We start from the raw sequence: 16,194 nt of genomic DNA, 5'->3' as shown, positions 1-16,194 counted from the left end.
TTTCGAAATCTTTTTTACCAATTTCAGTAAATCTAACAAACTGACATTTTTCAATCAATTTGGCCAAATTTGGTCACTATGTTGTGAAGTAAAGTCTTTCATAATGACAGTTGGAACACAAATTTAAACAAAAAAAATTCTAATTTTTTTTAGTAGTTTGACCAAATTTGATAACTATGATGTAAAGAGAAAGTTATTTCACAAAGATAGCTAGAACTCAAATCTAAACAAAAGAAATTAACTTTGTGACCACTTCAAGCATGTGATCATTCTTAGAGGAATCTTCATAAGTTATAAATTCACGTCCTTCACTTCTTGGGAAATTTTCTATCTATCCAATCCAATCGAATCCAATCAAAGAGAAATTAGCATAAAAAAAAGTGCAAATGCCATTTCTCTTGACAATTGTGGTTGGTTGGTCCCAAATAATGAACTTTGGTTTGTCCTTAAGCTAGGAAAATATAGAATAGGATTATTAGACTTGAACAACTTAAATGTATTTAAGGTTGAAAGTTGTTGTTCCAGATAGATGATTGGGTGCTACATTAGATTTCTAGAAAGGAAGAGGATTTATAGTGGGCCAATGCAGCTCGACTGTGCTAAATTCCGATAAAGAGGAGACTGGTTAACTTCATGTTTTCTCCTCCATAGTAAATGGATTTTTAAGATGGAAGAAATGTTGGCTTAAAGGTAGAATGGTTGAATGCTTCATTTCCTAGAGTTACAAAGATGACTGTTTCATTCTTAGCAGAGACATGATGGTCTATTACTCTCTTGGCTTGTTTGTTGTTCCTACAACTACCACCAATAGGAATGTTTTCAGAAATGGTGAAGTTGTCATATATTGTAGTTTTTAGAGTAATAGAATTACACGTTTGTAGAATCAAATATGAGGCATTTTGAGGGTTGTTAATTATGTGGTTTAATTCTTCATTCCAACATAGGCATCCTCGGGCATGGCATGAGGTCATCTAGAAGTTTTAATGTGTTGTTTTGCAAGAAACTCTGTAGAAATTGTTCGGGATAAATACTTGAATCAGATTAGGTAATATATTAAAACCCAAGAACTAATATATTTTAGCTATAGACAAAACAAATCTCAAAGTATCAAACAACATGAATCCATCAAGATCTTCTATAAGAAAAAAAAAAACCATGTAGAGAGAGGGACTCTATAACATCTAGCACCTCTCCAATTATGAATAGAGTTGATTATGTCTTTTTACTTGACTTTCAATTATTTAGGAGGTGTTATGAAGTTGTTTGTGTGTGAATATTAAGACAATTTGTATTTAAATTCTTATCATTTTACAAATTAATTGCATCTCCAAATATTAAAACACCTCTCTCTCTCTATAGAAAAGCATCTAAAAAATTATGCAATCAAATTGTATACATCTAAATATTGAGAGAATCTATCATAAACCACTTAAACAAGCGTAATTCTAAAAATATTATAAGTTTAACATAATGCACAAAGAAGTGCACAATCTCAAAAACGTGAAGGTTTGTGATATCTATGGTCACTGTGAACTATAACGCTTAGTCTGGTAGTAGAGGTATAAACCCTATTTTTAGATATCCAATAATTACAATATTTGTTATTAAATGAATTAGGAAAAGCTCATACTTTTATAAAATATTCTATTTTATTTTCTTTTATTAAATAAAATATTTTCTTTCCTCTCTAAAAACTCGAGAAAAAAAACATTTTGTACTCACAAAAAATTAATACTAGCAGGCATGTCCTCATTTCTAGCATTTAGTAAGAAATATATCTTGTTTAATAAAAAAAACTCCTTAGACATGAGAAACAAATACTAGTTTAAGTGGAAATACCTCATATATCAAACAAAAGAATAATATAGCTACAGTTGTCCATATTATCTTGTGATAAGGTAGGCTCAAATTCCAACCATCATAATCCAAAACCCAACTCAACACTTAAATTTTAATTTTAATTCTTAAGAAATGGAATATGCGATGAAGTCTTTTCTCATAAACCTAGTCATGACACTTAAACTGAAAAGTTAATACCTAACTGAGTGAGGGAGGATTAATAGAGAAGGATGCTATGAAATATTAGTTTACATGATAAGATTCCTTACAGCTGAGTGAAGGAGGATGCTATAAAATCTTTGGTCACATGAAAGGATATGATGAAAATTGTTAACAACTAAATGAGGGAAGATGATTTAAAAAAATAATCTTTGGTTACTTAAATGATATATGGAAAAAGGTCATTGTATTCATAACCTTTAGACTATGTATATGAATATTTTGGAATCAACAATGATTGAAGCAGAATTCAAGAGCAATCTTATGAATGCAATTAGTGAAGAAGACCTTACTTGGGTGCAATCGACAGGGTCCGTGCAATCTTCAAAAAAATTGAGAACCTTTTCGCTAGTGAAAATGCCCTAAATAATTTCAAATTAGTGAATCACAGATATGTCCCCAATTCTTCACAAGTCACATTCTGGAGTTAATCAACAGACACACACACACACACATATCTATATAACATTGACTAGATGTATTCTTTGATAGTTGTAAGAATCTCTCATTTGAAGGCCATGGATGTTGTTATAAAACCTAGGCCAAAGAAGAAAAGGTCAAAGCAAGAATGAATTAAAGAAAAATGGATATGCATATAAGAATAAGAAGCAAATAAAATGGAAAATGTCTTGTGTGATAAAGGCTTGAGATATTTATAGCTGAAATGAGAGCTAGACCTCCATGCAAGATGTAAATAGATTTTGGAATAATCCAGATGTGTTAAAAAAACTACCTTAGGGTTTCCATTTGGTCTTAGCTGGAACGACCTATTGAAATATTATGGTTAGATGGGAAAAAATTATTCATGTGAAGCTATAATCCCTAAAACTAGACTAGAACGGATTAATAGATTGAGATTTGTTACACCGATAACAAGTTAACTAGAATTATATATTAATTCTAGAGTTTGAGAAAATTGAAAGTAAATCTTACCAGGAAGATTTATTCTGAGTAGTCGAGATCCTAGAAACCCTATAGAAGAAACATATAGATAGAATATTGAATTACATTAAATGTTATAAATTCAAAGGAAAATGAAAGAAGGGATTTACTAGGTTAAAATCCTTTAAACTATGATAACCAATCTTAGCAATAATAATTAGTGTAGAAAAGAATAAAGGGTTCATAGAGATGAGACCCTTCTTAGTTTTCACAATAGGGTTTTAAGACCCAAAATTTATAGTAATAATAGTCCAAATAAGGTTTTGTAAAACCATTCAACATATTAAATGAAAACCAGCAAGACGGAAAAAGGGGGTCCAATAGTTGGCTAGACAAAAATTGTGTCCATTGTAGGCCTGGAGTTGAAGTAACATGACCTGGTCATCTGGTAAGTTTATCGTTCAAAACCCAAAAGAAAATATTGAAAACCCTTATCGTGAATGTTTCAAAAAAATCAAATGCAATATCTAAAACCATGTATACCAGAAAAGATAAAAAAAATAGAGAATGTGAAAATTACCTTCCGAGCGTTATGGGGTCGAAACCATGAAGTGGCCACAATCCAAGCTCTCTTCCGAGCATTTAGACCTTATTATGTTGCTACCCTTTCTTGAAAAATTTAAAACCCCAAAAGATAAACTTGCATTCTTTTAGCTTTGTGAATTTCTCCTTAATGGGAGCCACTTTTGTATTCTTCTTCCAATTCACATTAAGCCAAAATCCACTTTGATAAATCTTTTGGAATCCAAACTCCTCTTTGATACATCTTTGGGCATTAATGGAATGGTGAAGATCATCCAGTTTTAAAAAAAATTCCCAGTTGCTAAACACCATTCTTCTAACCTTGGATGCAATCCAAAAGTGGCCCACCAAATGTTATGGAGTTGAATTTTAGGTTACATTTGAATTTTGAGATCCATTGCACCATGTACACAGAGTCGATCAAGATTGAAACCTAATGACTGCAGCACTGTTATCCCACCAATGTTTGGTTTTTATTTATAGTTTTAATAAAAAAGACTAAGTCAAGTAGATTCACGGGGCTATGAAAAGGGAAAGCGAGCCAATTTTCATTAAAAAAATAAAATAATAATTTATAGTAAAGTTGAGGCAAAATAATAATTTTAAGACAAATAGTAATTTCGTATCAAATACGCATCTTAAACAACCCTTTCATGTAATAGTGTATTTCTCATTGTTTGGAAAAAACCAATAGTAATCAACTAATATACATGGGAAAAAATTCATTTACTGATGGTTACATAGATATCACTCCATTTCCAAACGTGACAACTGACACTCCCTCAGATCAGATGGTTCAATTTTTGTAACAGTCCCTGGTTGATTTTCCATGTAAATAAAATAAGACCAAGGTCATGGGACACGTATTCCAAGTAGAATGGTGGGTAAACATTGCAGTTGACATCACTTGTAGTTTAGTAATGGCTATGGAAATTAACAATGGCATTGGTAAAGGAAAAGAGGCAATAATTGGCATCTAATTATGAGAAATAAAGGAAAATAGGAGAAAAGGGAGATGAATAGACATAAATATTCATGCAATGGAAATTAGAAAGAAAATGAAGGAAAATAAAGAAAACAGGAAAGAGGAAAGGAAGAGACTAGACATCAATGATTAAAAGGCATCAGAGAAATAGTTGGTGGCTTTTGAAAATTTTCTATTCATCTCTAATTCATTCTCTCATACACTCTTACACACTTAGATAATTCTTGGAGCATCCTAGCATTCACTTAGAATTGGATAAAGAAAGCAAGGAATGAAGGAATTTGTGGGAAGTTGCAAAGAGGATTAGATCAGTAGCTATAACAAGGGTTCATTGTAGGTAATAGGTTGCATGTGTGATTTTCTTGTTGATATTTGGATGAGTGGTACATGCATGTGGTTACATGGTTATGTGATTTCATTGGCATGAATATTTTCCTATATTGACATTGGTTTCAGCCTTGCCTTTCTATTTCCTGGATAGACATGATCTAGTGGGTTCTTTATTTGTATTTTTGATTGGTTCTTAGTTTCCCTAGTGGAAGTGGGTTGGGATAAAATATCTGGAGCCCTGGTAAAAGTTTGGTTCCCTAGAGGATATGGGTTGAGATGGTAGTTCTCTGGATCCATGTAATAGCTTAGGATCCCTAGAGGCTATGGGTTGAGATAGGAGTCCTTGGAGCCCTCGACAACTTGGGGAGATACCAATCTAGTTTGATGTTAGTGATTTCTGGACTAATTTAGGTGAAATCACTATGGTTGACGTTTGAGGTGGTTTGGCCTCTAGAATCCCTGGTTGGTTCTATTTTGTTTTAACCTATACGATCCCAATGCATGTTTGGAATATGGCACAGGGGTGATTGACTGAAAGAGGGATTTGGTTTAGCCTAATCTATGGTCGGTTGGTATGTGGAAGTCCCTGACTTGGTTGACATTTTCATATGTTAATATGAGTTATTTTCTTATTATGATCTATGAGTACACGTATTGGTTATTATGTTGATCTTATGGTAGTTCTTTCATGGATTCTACTCTATTTATATGCTGGTTATATACCATGATGTACTATCACTATAGTGTTTGTTCATGATTTGAGAAGTTATTGAGTGGTTGACCAATGCATGGGTTAATAAGTGTTATTGCAACTACTTGAGAGGGAATTGAAACTTCTTGATGATTCTATAATGAAGTTCAAAATTTTATGATCATATATGCATTCATGACCTGTAGCTACTATGCTTATCATGTGTTTGACGAAATGTCTATTATGTGACTGGTATGTTTCAAGCTAGATTTAGCCTTAACATTCATTGGTTAAACTTGTTGATATCCTAGATCTAATTCTGGAAGGTTTTGGGAAGTTCTGGGTGGTGGTTTGGATGCTAGCATGAAAAAGCAGCATAGATCTTGCAACCATTGGCATAGAATAGGAATTTCGGTCATAATTGCATGTAAGAAGGTTCGTGGGTGCGGTTGGATCCTTCCAACCACATGCATAGAGCGTCAAGGGTGCGGTTTGGATGTAAAGTTTTTGAAACTGAGTTTTATATTAGGATATGATAACCAGAGGTTGTTGTATTACTTCTAAATGATATGGGGTTCCTAAGGGATGGTAGTATGCTTCTGGTTAGTCGAAGCCACTTCCATAGCTAGAAATTGGAGGTTGGGTCTTATCATGGTGACACTCAGCTCATGTTTACCCTGGAGGGCTTGGGGAACTAGGTAAATGTGGGAGGGGTAGGTTAAAGATTGGTATCAGAGTGAGGTTGCAACATTGGATGTAAAAACCCTGGTTAAAAATCCATGTAAAAATATATAAGACCATGGTCATGGGACATATATTACAAACTGAATGGTGGGAAATATATCCTAGTGGGTGTTCATTTCAGTTATTATGCCTAAGGGCATTTGGCAAAGGCAATGGAAAAGGCATTGAAAACGAAAAGTGGCATTAATTGGCATTTTATTTATGAAATAAAGGAAATTATGAGAAAAGGAAGGTTTTTGGGAGCAGGATCCCCCAAGGGTAGTTTTGGGGCCAAAATTCCATGTTTAAGTCAATTTTTATAATATAATTCTAAAGACTCCACATTTTGCGGTCGCGGAGCGCGAAGGTGTTATGTGTTAAATAGGGTAGTCCGCCCTTAGTTTTGTAAAGTAAAGTCAGCTATAAGAGATCTACCCATGGTCCGCGGACCATGGGATTGTATAAAAAGAGCTAAGCTCTAAGTAGTTTGAGAGATAGACAATGGCAGATCATGTAATAGAGTGATAGCTCTAAAGAATAAGTCTAAGTCTTGGGTCGTAGCATAGGTAGAGGCTCTGCAGCTGAGTGCGCAGAGGCCTCGGGTGGAAGTCCGCAGCTGATTGCATGGACCCCTGTAGTTGTGTGTGCAGGGTGGACAAAGTCTGTAAACGCTTGGAAGATATTAATAAAGAGAGATATTCTACAATTTCTTTTTCTTTGTTTTGTAGATACATCTTGATATTTTATGTATGAATTTCCTTTATTGTGCTTATTTGATGCGTGAAAGACCACAATTATATTAATTAATTGGATGCATTTACAAATATCTGGTTACGTTGTGTTAACTATAACTGTTTGATTAGATAAACAACTCACTTAGATTAATTGGGGAACTTGTACAACACACTGCTCTAGCAGTGCGAAATTACCTGAGCAGTAGGCTAGGGCTGCACGAAGGTCAATCGTATACTTTCGCGAAGGTATTGAAGGCCGGAATAGAGCGTTTGTCTTGCAAGCCCTAGAGCGAAGAGACCTGCATGAAGGCAGGGATAGAAGGAATCAAACGACATCACAACCATCTTAGGGTGTGAAAACTTTGTTCCAGCATCCCCCCATACTGCTTCGGGTGAGACTTCGGTCGACACTCCATGGGCTAATGCCAAAAGGGCCAGTAGTGTAGGGATTTCTTTGGCTAATTAACGTTGAACCTGGGTCAAGCCCCCTCAAGCCAACAAATGTTTTCGTTGCCGAGACCAGAATCTACATAAGAGATGTGTGATGTCGTAACAATGGAATCCAACTAAGAAGGAGATTAGAGACTGGTTGGATAGAAAGATCCACAAATTCGTGGCATATGAGAACAGGAACCCATGACTGACAAAGGAATAGTGGTTGGACAGCTAATGATATATAGAGATCCACAAGATCTTTTTCCGCTCCTTCCCTATTGAGATATATGAGTGGATCGTGAAGTTAGCAGATAGCTAAGGAAGGTGGAAAATTGAGGGTCCTATTATGTAGACCCTGGAGCTAGTGCGAAGGTTGGAAGCATTAGAGGATAAGAGCACCTGCATTATCGATCATTGGCTCGATCACATCATAGGAGGATTTGTGATTGAATTCACGGTCGATACCTTAGTCAGCTACAGCGAGGCAGAGCAATACTTTTTCAAAGGACCGCGAGGTAAGTACGTAAAATCTTTGAATACCTGGATTAAAATTCTATTGTTCAAAAAAAGGGTTATGCAGCTACCTTGATGTTCAGAACTACGTGAAGTGGAAAAACTTATAGGAACAAAGGAAAAAAGGGTTCGAGTCAGGTCCATTGATTTCACCTCCGCGAGGCAACAAGGAAGAGATAACGAAGGTTTCTTTGTGAAGTGATATTCAGTTAATAAGACAAGGATTCCCACGAATACCACCTCCAACGCAATTCAGTATGGAAAATATAGTGAAGTTGCCTTTTTTCGAAGGCTTGGGAAGCTCAAGGTGTTACAGATGATCATATAAAGAAGGCAACACTGGTTAGTTCTCTGCAAGAACATGCGCTAACCTGGTATATTAAGTACTCTAATGACAACCCGAATGCTAGAGTAGTAGACATCCAGGCAACACTTAATAAAGAATTCAATAGGCCTAAATCTGAGGGGCAGTTGATTGTGGGCTTCGAAGAGATCATGATGCAACCAGGTGAGATGCCTTGGGAATTAGATGAGAGGTTGAAGTGTACAATTCATGAAGTCAACATGAATTTGACAGATGGACAACATTGCGATTGGTTTGTAGCTTCTCTACTACCACACTTGAGGAGTGTGCTATTAGAGCAAAAGATAACAACTTAGGCAGAGGCCTTAGATATTTCCATGAGGCTACATGAAACCTCGATGCAATATCTAAATCTAGGAGTTTAGCAGATCCATGCGCAGTTGAGGAATCTATGCCTTGAGATGCAAAGTCTGAAGCAGGACAGGACGGTTTGACCAGAGGTGTGCGAGGAGGTATGGTGCTTGAAATGCAAGATTCAGGGTCATGAAAAAGACCATTGCCCAGTCTTTGAAAACTATATTGTAGGAGGAGGATTGATGCCTTTAAGGCTAGAAGCTCAAGCAGAACCTAGCGCGGGGCCTGCGTTATGGTGCGCTATCTATTAGGTAGCTGGAAAACCTACCACGGATAACTGTCACTTGCTACAGAAGTTTGTACAGGCACCGCAATAGTTGTTCTAAAGCTTTTGTAGGTTGGTCGGGCATGATGAGAATACTTGCAGGAGCTATGAATTGATGATGGATAGAAATTCCACCTATAGGGTTCAGGTCGAAACGTGACCCATTGACTAGAGCGCAGGGATGTTGCAGATAGGATTTCAGGGGTGTGGATGAGGCCGAAGTGGAGGAGGACCTGACAAAGGTCGAGGAGAGTTGATTTGCTACAATTGTGGAGGATTAGGACACTATGCCCGTGATTGCACTAATCCAACACGTCCGTTGTGCAAGTATTGCACACTGTTTGATCATGAAATGGAAGATTGTCCTATGTTGATATCTAGGATACGTGACAAAGGGGTGCTACCACCTCTACCGACTCAGAACCTGCAAATGATGAGGTATGATCCACGAGAGGAAGATCGAAACGTAAATATAGCGCTCAGAAGTGGAATCACGATAGGAGATGACAAGGGGAAACAACTAGAAGATAGTACATGGGTTCACAAGGATTCAGTGAAGGAGGTTGAGTTCGATTTGGAGCGAGCACGCGAAACCTTCATGGAAGCTAAGAATAGCTTCGATGAGGTCTCCACCTCAGGAACCAAGGATAAGCCTAAGCAGGAGATGGACTCCTCTATGCTCACAACTTTCTTGGAGACCTGTATGAAGTTACTGTGTGATAGTAAGGCCGTGAAAGGGTTACAAGAACTCATTAATAGATGTGCTAGAACTGTGCTAGGTGAGCCATGCATAGTACGAAAGATTGGCAAGCATAAAACAAGGACGAGACAGGAGATGAGACTGACCACGCAGATAGGAGAGTATGAGATGGATCAGGTTATTTTGGACCTGGGGTCAAACGCGAACGTCCTACCGAAGCAGACTTGGGAACGAATGGGGAGACCTACGCTGCAATGGTCTTCGATTCAGCTAAGGATGGTGAATTAGTAGAAGATCATCCCCATGGGGCGGCTGCAGGGGGTGACCGTGGATATTGAGGGAGTGAGCGCGCTGGTTGAATTTGAAGTAATAGAGATAGTGGATGACAACAATCCCTATCCTACGCTCCTGGGAATTGACTGGGTTAATGATATTAATGGGGTAATCAATCTAAAGAAGCGAAAGATGATCTTCGAGAAGAAATTGCTATGCGTAATAATACCCCTAGATCCGGCTAGAGGATCATGCTATATGGAACCAGTCCATGATTATGAAAGTGATGATGACCTGGACTGTATCTATAATATAACAGTGTGAGACCAATATTGGGTGAATCCCACCATGGGTGGATGGATTACCTGGGATCGCGAGAGTTCCTACACTTCGAACTCTGATGAAGAAGTAGAATGCTAGCAGAATCAGTTACATGAAGTAACTACGTTGAATTGAAACACAATGACCCGATCACTATGATGTGTGTCATCAGAAGTAAGAAATTTTCCTACTTATGATGGTTTGAATGAGGTAGATATCTTTTTGGATGCATTTGAAAGGGAGGTACCAAAAAAGCAACACTTCCAGGTGTTGGACTAGGCACTGCGCACTACACCCGCAAGATGGTGGGGTATGCATAAGGGAAGATTTGATTATTGGCGTGAATGTAGGAGAATGATGAGAACTCACTTCGGGAAGCCTAAGATGCGAATGACAAATAATTATGATGGGCAGGATGATCCACGTGCGCATTTGGCCAAATGGACCCAGTGTTATGGAGAAAAGCCCCAACTTGAGTGGGTGCACTTGTTCTATCATACCCTGGATGTGGTCCCAATGAATTGGTATGTGGAAACAAAGCTCCGTCATGGGACAAGAAAATGGGATATCCTGCACAAAGGATTCATGATGACATTCAATTTTGACAACAGGTTTGACAGTATTGATGAAGCGCTACAAGAGGTGAAAGCAACAATATTTAGGATACCGCATGATCCTTTAGACATGATTCAATGTGAATGGGCTACTTCGCTGAGTCACACGGTAGAATGTTATAATGTAATTGTTGAAGAAGAGGACGAGGATTTGTGAAAGATTAACATTCCAGAAACAGAAGGTCACAGCAAGGTTGAAGGGTTACAGATTGAGAACCCTGATATAACTGCACCATTGAAAATGAAACAAGTAAACATTGGTAATGAGGAAGAGCCCAAATTTGCGAAGATTGGAGACTACTGGGATGACACGACGGTAGATAAGGTTGCTGAATTACTCCATGAATACCAGGATTTATTCCCTACCAAGTTTACATATCTAAAAGGGATAATTAGGGACCTAAGAATGATGAAGATCATGTTGAAACCAGACACAAAGCCAGTTAAGAAAAAGCCTTATCGTCTCAATCCAAAATATAAGGAGAAGGTCCGCTTAGAGCTAGACAATATGCTCACGACAGGCATCATTGAGCCTATGGAAGAATCTAATTGGGTAAGTCCAATGGTGGTACAGGAAAATAAGTAGAAGGATGAAATAAGGATATGCGTGGATATCAAGAAGTTGAATGACACTTGAGTACATGATCCTTTCCCAAGTCCATTCACTGACAAAGTTTGGACAATGTAGGTGGCCAAGAAGCATATTCCTTCACTGTTGGGTTCTCTGGGTACCACCAGATCAAAATCATGCCGGAGGATAGGAGCAAGATGACCTTCGCAACTAAGTGGGGTTGCTTTCAGTACACTGTAATTCCGTTTGGATTGAAGAATGCACCTGCGATATTCTCGCGTGTGGTTGTTGCTGCATCCAAGGAATTTATTCATAAGTTCCTAGAGGTATATTTTGATGACTAGACTGTGTTTGGGCTGGTTAAGTGCTATGTAGCAAGCTTGCACATGATGTTGGATACCTACTGCAGATACTAGATTGCGCTCAATCTCAAGAAGTGTCTATTTTGTGTTCCTTTTGGGAACCTGTTTGGGCATGTGGTTTGTAGATAGGGACTGATGGTAGACCACGTGAAGATCATGGCGATACTGAACTTGGAAGTTCCGAGGAGTGTGAAACAGCTGTGCACTACTCTCAAACATACAGGATATTACATAATTTTTATCAAGGGCTACACCCATATCACTGCGCGTATGGAAAAATTATTGAAGAAGGACGTCAGGTTCTGCTAGAATGATGAATGTAAGAAGAGCTTGGATCTATTGAAAGAAAATATGGTTACCACGCCAATTCTAGTCTTCCCGAACTGGAAGAAAGAGTTTCATGTACATGTCGACGTGTCATGTATAGCACTAGGAGCAGTATTGACACATGCTGGTGGAGAAGGCTTGGACCATCCTATCACATTTGCAAGACAGAGATTATCCAAATCAGAGAAGAACTATTCCACCACTGAGCGTGAGGGGATAGCTATGGTGTATGCGCTCCAGAAGTATAGGCACTACTTGTTGGGAGGCCATTTTAATATGTACAGATATCACTCCACGCTAAAGTACCTGCTCAATAACCCTGTGTTGGGAGGGAGAATTTGCAGGTGGCTCTTATTGTTCAAGGAATATGATTTTGAAGTTGTTGTGAAGCCTCGACGATTGAACGTGGGACCAGACCATCTATCATGCAACGAAACAGGGGAGGAACCTACTGACTTGGAAGAAGGATTTCCTAATGCACAACTATTTTCAGTGCACATCACGGATGGTCATTTTGAGGATATAATACACTTCCTAACAACAGGAACTAAACCAGAAGGATGCACTATCCAGCAAAAGAAGGAATTAGTGGTGCATGAGGCAAATTTCTTTGTCATTGTTGGGCATCTATACAAAATGGGGACTGATGAGATACTGCGACGGTATGTACCTGACTTTGAAAGAAGCAACATCCTCGCGGATGCTCATGGGGGCACCGCGGGAGGACATTATGCAGGGGGAGAAACTACGCAGAAGATTCTACGCACAGGGTTGTGGTGGCCAACCCTCCATCAGGACTCAAAAGCATATTGATAGGTGTGTGATGTATTCAATGGATAGGTAGACCATCACAGAGGGATGAGATGCCTTTGAATCCATAAATGACGTTGCAACCCTTCGAGAAGTGGGTGATAGATTTTGTAGGAGCCATTTAGCCACAAGGAAAGAGGGGAGAAAGGTACATTATCACCGCAATGGAGTATTTGACTCATTGGGTAGAAGCGCAGCTAGTGAAGGATTGCATGGGCGCGACTACTGTGAAGTTCCTATTTGAGCATGTACTAATGCGATTTGGATTTTGAAGATTTTTATGAGTGATCATGGTACGCACTTCCTGAATGATATAATCAGCGCATTGACGGAGGAATTTCAGGTATACTACTAGAAGAGCACACCTTATCACCCGTAGGCTAATGTGACCGTGGAGGCGTTCAACAAAGTGCTCGAAAACACACTGACCAAGGTTTGCAATGCTCAGCGAAGTGATTGGGACCTACGCATACCTACAGTACTGTGGGCTTATCGAATGACATGCAAGAAGTTGACTGGACAAACCCCTTTTAGGCTTGTCTATGGTGTGGAAGCTATAATGCCTATGGAATACATCGTACCTAGTCTGTGCATAAGAAAACTCATAGGAATTACGGATCGCAGAGCCCTGGAGGAGAAGCTCGCATAGCTGGATCAACTGGAGGAAGAAATATTTTTGGCTGGATTTCACCAGTAGGTCCAAAAGCAGTGTGAAAAGGCATGGCATGATCGACACATCAAGCTACGCAAATTTAAGGTAAATGACCTAGTTTTGTTATATGATAGTAAGTTTGATAAATTTCTAGGGAAGTTCAGGATGCACTGGTTAGAGCCTTATGTTATTAAGGAGATTACTAGCGGAGGAGCGGTGCAGCTGGTCAAATTAAATGGAGAACCCTTCCCAGGAAGGGTGAATGGAAGTGACTTTAAGCCATACACCGGTGGTCTAGTTATGTGACTAAATGAAGTTAGCATAGTCTTAGCACTCTAGGTAGTTGAAAGGAGGCGCGAGACTATAAACTACACTGCTCGGGTTGGGGAGCTACGCGTTTGGAAGATGGTGGGAAGCAAGGACGTGTCATTGGATCTGTGATAGCATGGAGGGAGCTGCGCTACCTAAGGAGAAATCGCGCAGGTTGGTCAGAAAGTGACCATTAAAGTCACTGTTCATGAAAAGATGGCAGAAGTGAGGTCTAATGGAGTAGGCGATCGACATTTAAGATGAAATTTATGGCTTATATCCTTGAAAACCTCCCGCCAATCCAACATTAATGAACCGATATTGGGGGGAATGGTCGGATTTGAATTCAAAAAGCCCTATAAATTACAAGTGGCAGAGTGAGTTCGGGACAACAAGATCTTCTGGATCTTGATGGAAATGAATATTAGAATGGCCATCAATTGCAAGATACGATTGTCGCCCATGGTATACGCTAACCTTCAGAGCTATGCCGAGTTTAAAGTTGGTTTCCATCGAATATCAATCGTGGCGCAGAAGGACCCTACACAAAAGTGGTATGATTTGCTGTATCTAGTCACAAATGATGGCATTGATGTGGTGCTTGATAAATGGCCAGTGGAGTGGTGCACTACCATGGACTTGGCAGTGGGTGGAAGCAAGTTCGTCGCACAAAAGAAGAAGGAAGAGGCCAAGCTCAAGATGGCGTAGCTAGTCAGAAAGAGGAAAAAGGAGGCTGCTGATAAGGCCTAGGCAGAACAAGCAGGAAAGGAGGCAGGGAAATAGACAGGTGGCATAGAGCAAGGCTCTGACAAAGGTGCGTGGTTGCTTTTACTTGAGATAGAAGAGGAGGACATAGAGAATCACGACGCAAATCATCTGGAGACGTCCACCCGCATTAAGCACCTGAGAGAGTTGGAGAAGGGAGGGTCTATAAAGAAATCCAAAGCGACCAAGACCTCGCTAGACCCTATCACATTGACAGAGGGCAAATTATATGACATCGGTGACACAGTCAAAGATGTCACCACGGAGGCCCTGTAACAATTTTAAAAGCAGTAGTAGATCATATTAGGGGCCATCCAAATCGGTTGCAGGAGTTGCAGACCCGTGTGTCATAAGCTAGTACAGTGTCTACCAGCTTGGCCATAGGAACTTCAGAGGCTGACGATATGTTGCACACGAAGGCTTCCAGTGTGATAGTGCAGCCAGATGCAACACTAACCACAGAAAATGAGGCTGACAGGCCCACTGTCAGCACCTTGAAGGGAGTTGGACTAAACCTGGTAGCGCTTCCTTATGAAGCACTCCACCTCTTGTAGGATGGAGTAATTGTAGATTTGAGGGCCTGTGAGCACTACGCTCTCCACGTGATCAGTGAACAATGTATAAACAATGTGTCGATGGCCCTACAGAGAAATGTTTCAATCACTACTGAGGCCGAGGTGACCAACGAGAGAAAGAAGATCATGTAGGTCATGGAGGAGGCATGTAGAAGGGTCCCAAAGTTGGCCATTCCGGAGGAGGAGCCAGTTGAGGTCCGCATCTGCAAATTGGCCATAGGGGTGCGCGACACTTAGACAGAGATGGCACGCGTTCAGTTGGAGCTGAACCTATAGATTACAAACCTCCAGTTGAGGGCCCAACCTTCAACGCCGCCAGAGGTAAAGGAACAGCAGGCAACTGCTGTCACAGAAGTAGTCATGGTAGTGGAGAGTGCAGTAGCAGAATGCACACAATTGTTCAAGCAATCGTTTGAGGTCCTAACTAGATTTTAGTAGGACCCAAACATCTAGAGGCTAGAGATAGAAGTGCATGAACTCCAACAACGCTATGATGAAGTTAAGGGCATAGCGCGAACTCTCATTGTTACAGGGAAAAGTGTCTACACAGAACTGCTTATCCCACTAACGTGTGGTAGCTACCTTAGAAACAAACAAAGTAAAGCTACTTTCATTTTTCCTTTATGAAATATAGATGAGAGAAGAACAAAGAAGACCAACCACTGTCTTGCGCTAATCTCCTAGTGTGATTCCTCTCTCTCTTGATAGTTTTTCGCTACTTGCTCCCTTGTACGCCCAGCTTCACAGAGTACCTGTAAGATCACAGTAGCATAGTACTCCACAAGAACATGGATCTATAATCATAAACAATCTAGGATCAGATGTAAATTGACCATACAAATGCATAAAACATAAATGACACAAGAGTATGGAGGAAAACTTGAATAGATTTTATTGATAAACAAGAAAGAGCCAAGGGAGTTACAACCAGTTGTTCTGACCCAACCTCATCCTCTCAGCAAGGAAGCCCCTCTTCACCTCATACAAAGCTTAGATCAC

The 16,194-nt window shown here is 39.5% G+C and overlaps 1 pseudogene; it reads right to left on the bottom strand.

The window, feature by feature from the left end:
• Nucleotides 1–223: 223 nt before the first annotated feature.
• LOC149231632 (uncharacterized) overlaps nucleotides 224–16,194 on the bottom strand; it is an 89,425-nt pseudogene continuing 73,454 nt past the window's right edge.

This window comes from Pinus tabuliformis, chromosome J (assembly GCF_031772625.1).
Source record: "Pinus tabuliformis cultivar Carrire ecotype Pingquan chromosome J, CPIR1, whole genome shotgun sequence".
Classification (NCBI taxonomy): domain Eukaryota; kingdom Viridiplantae; phylum Streptophyta; class Pinopsida; order Pinales; family Pinaceae; genus Pinus; species Pinus tabuliformis.
The sequence above is the reverse complement of the archived record's forward strand: the minus strand, read 5'-3'. Positions and strand labels throughout refer to the sequence as shown.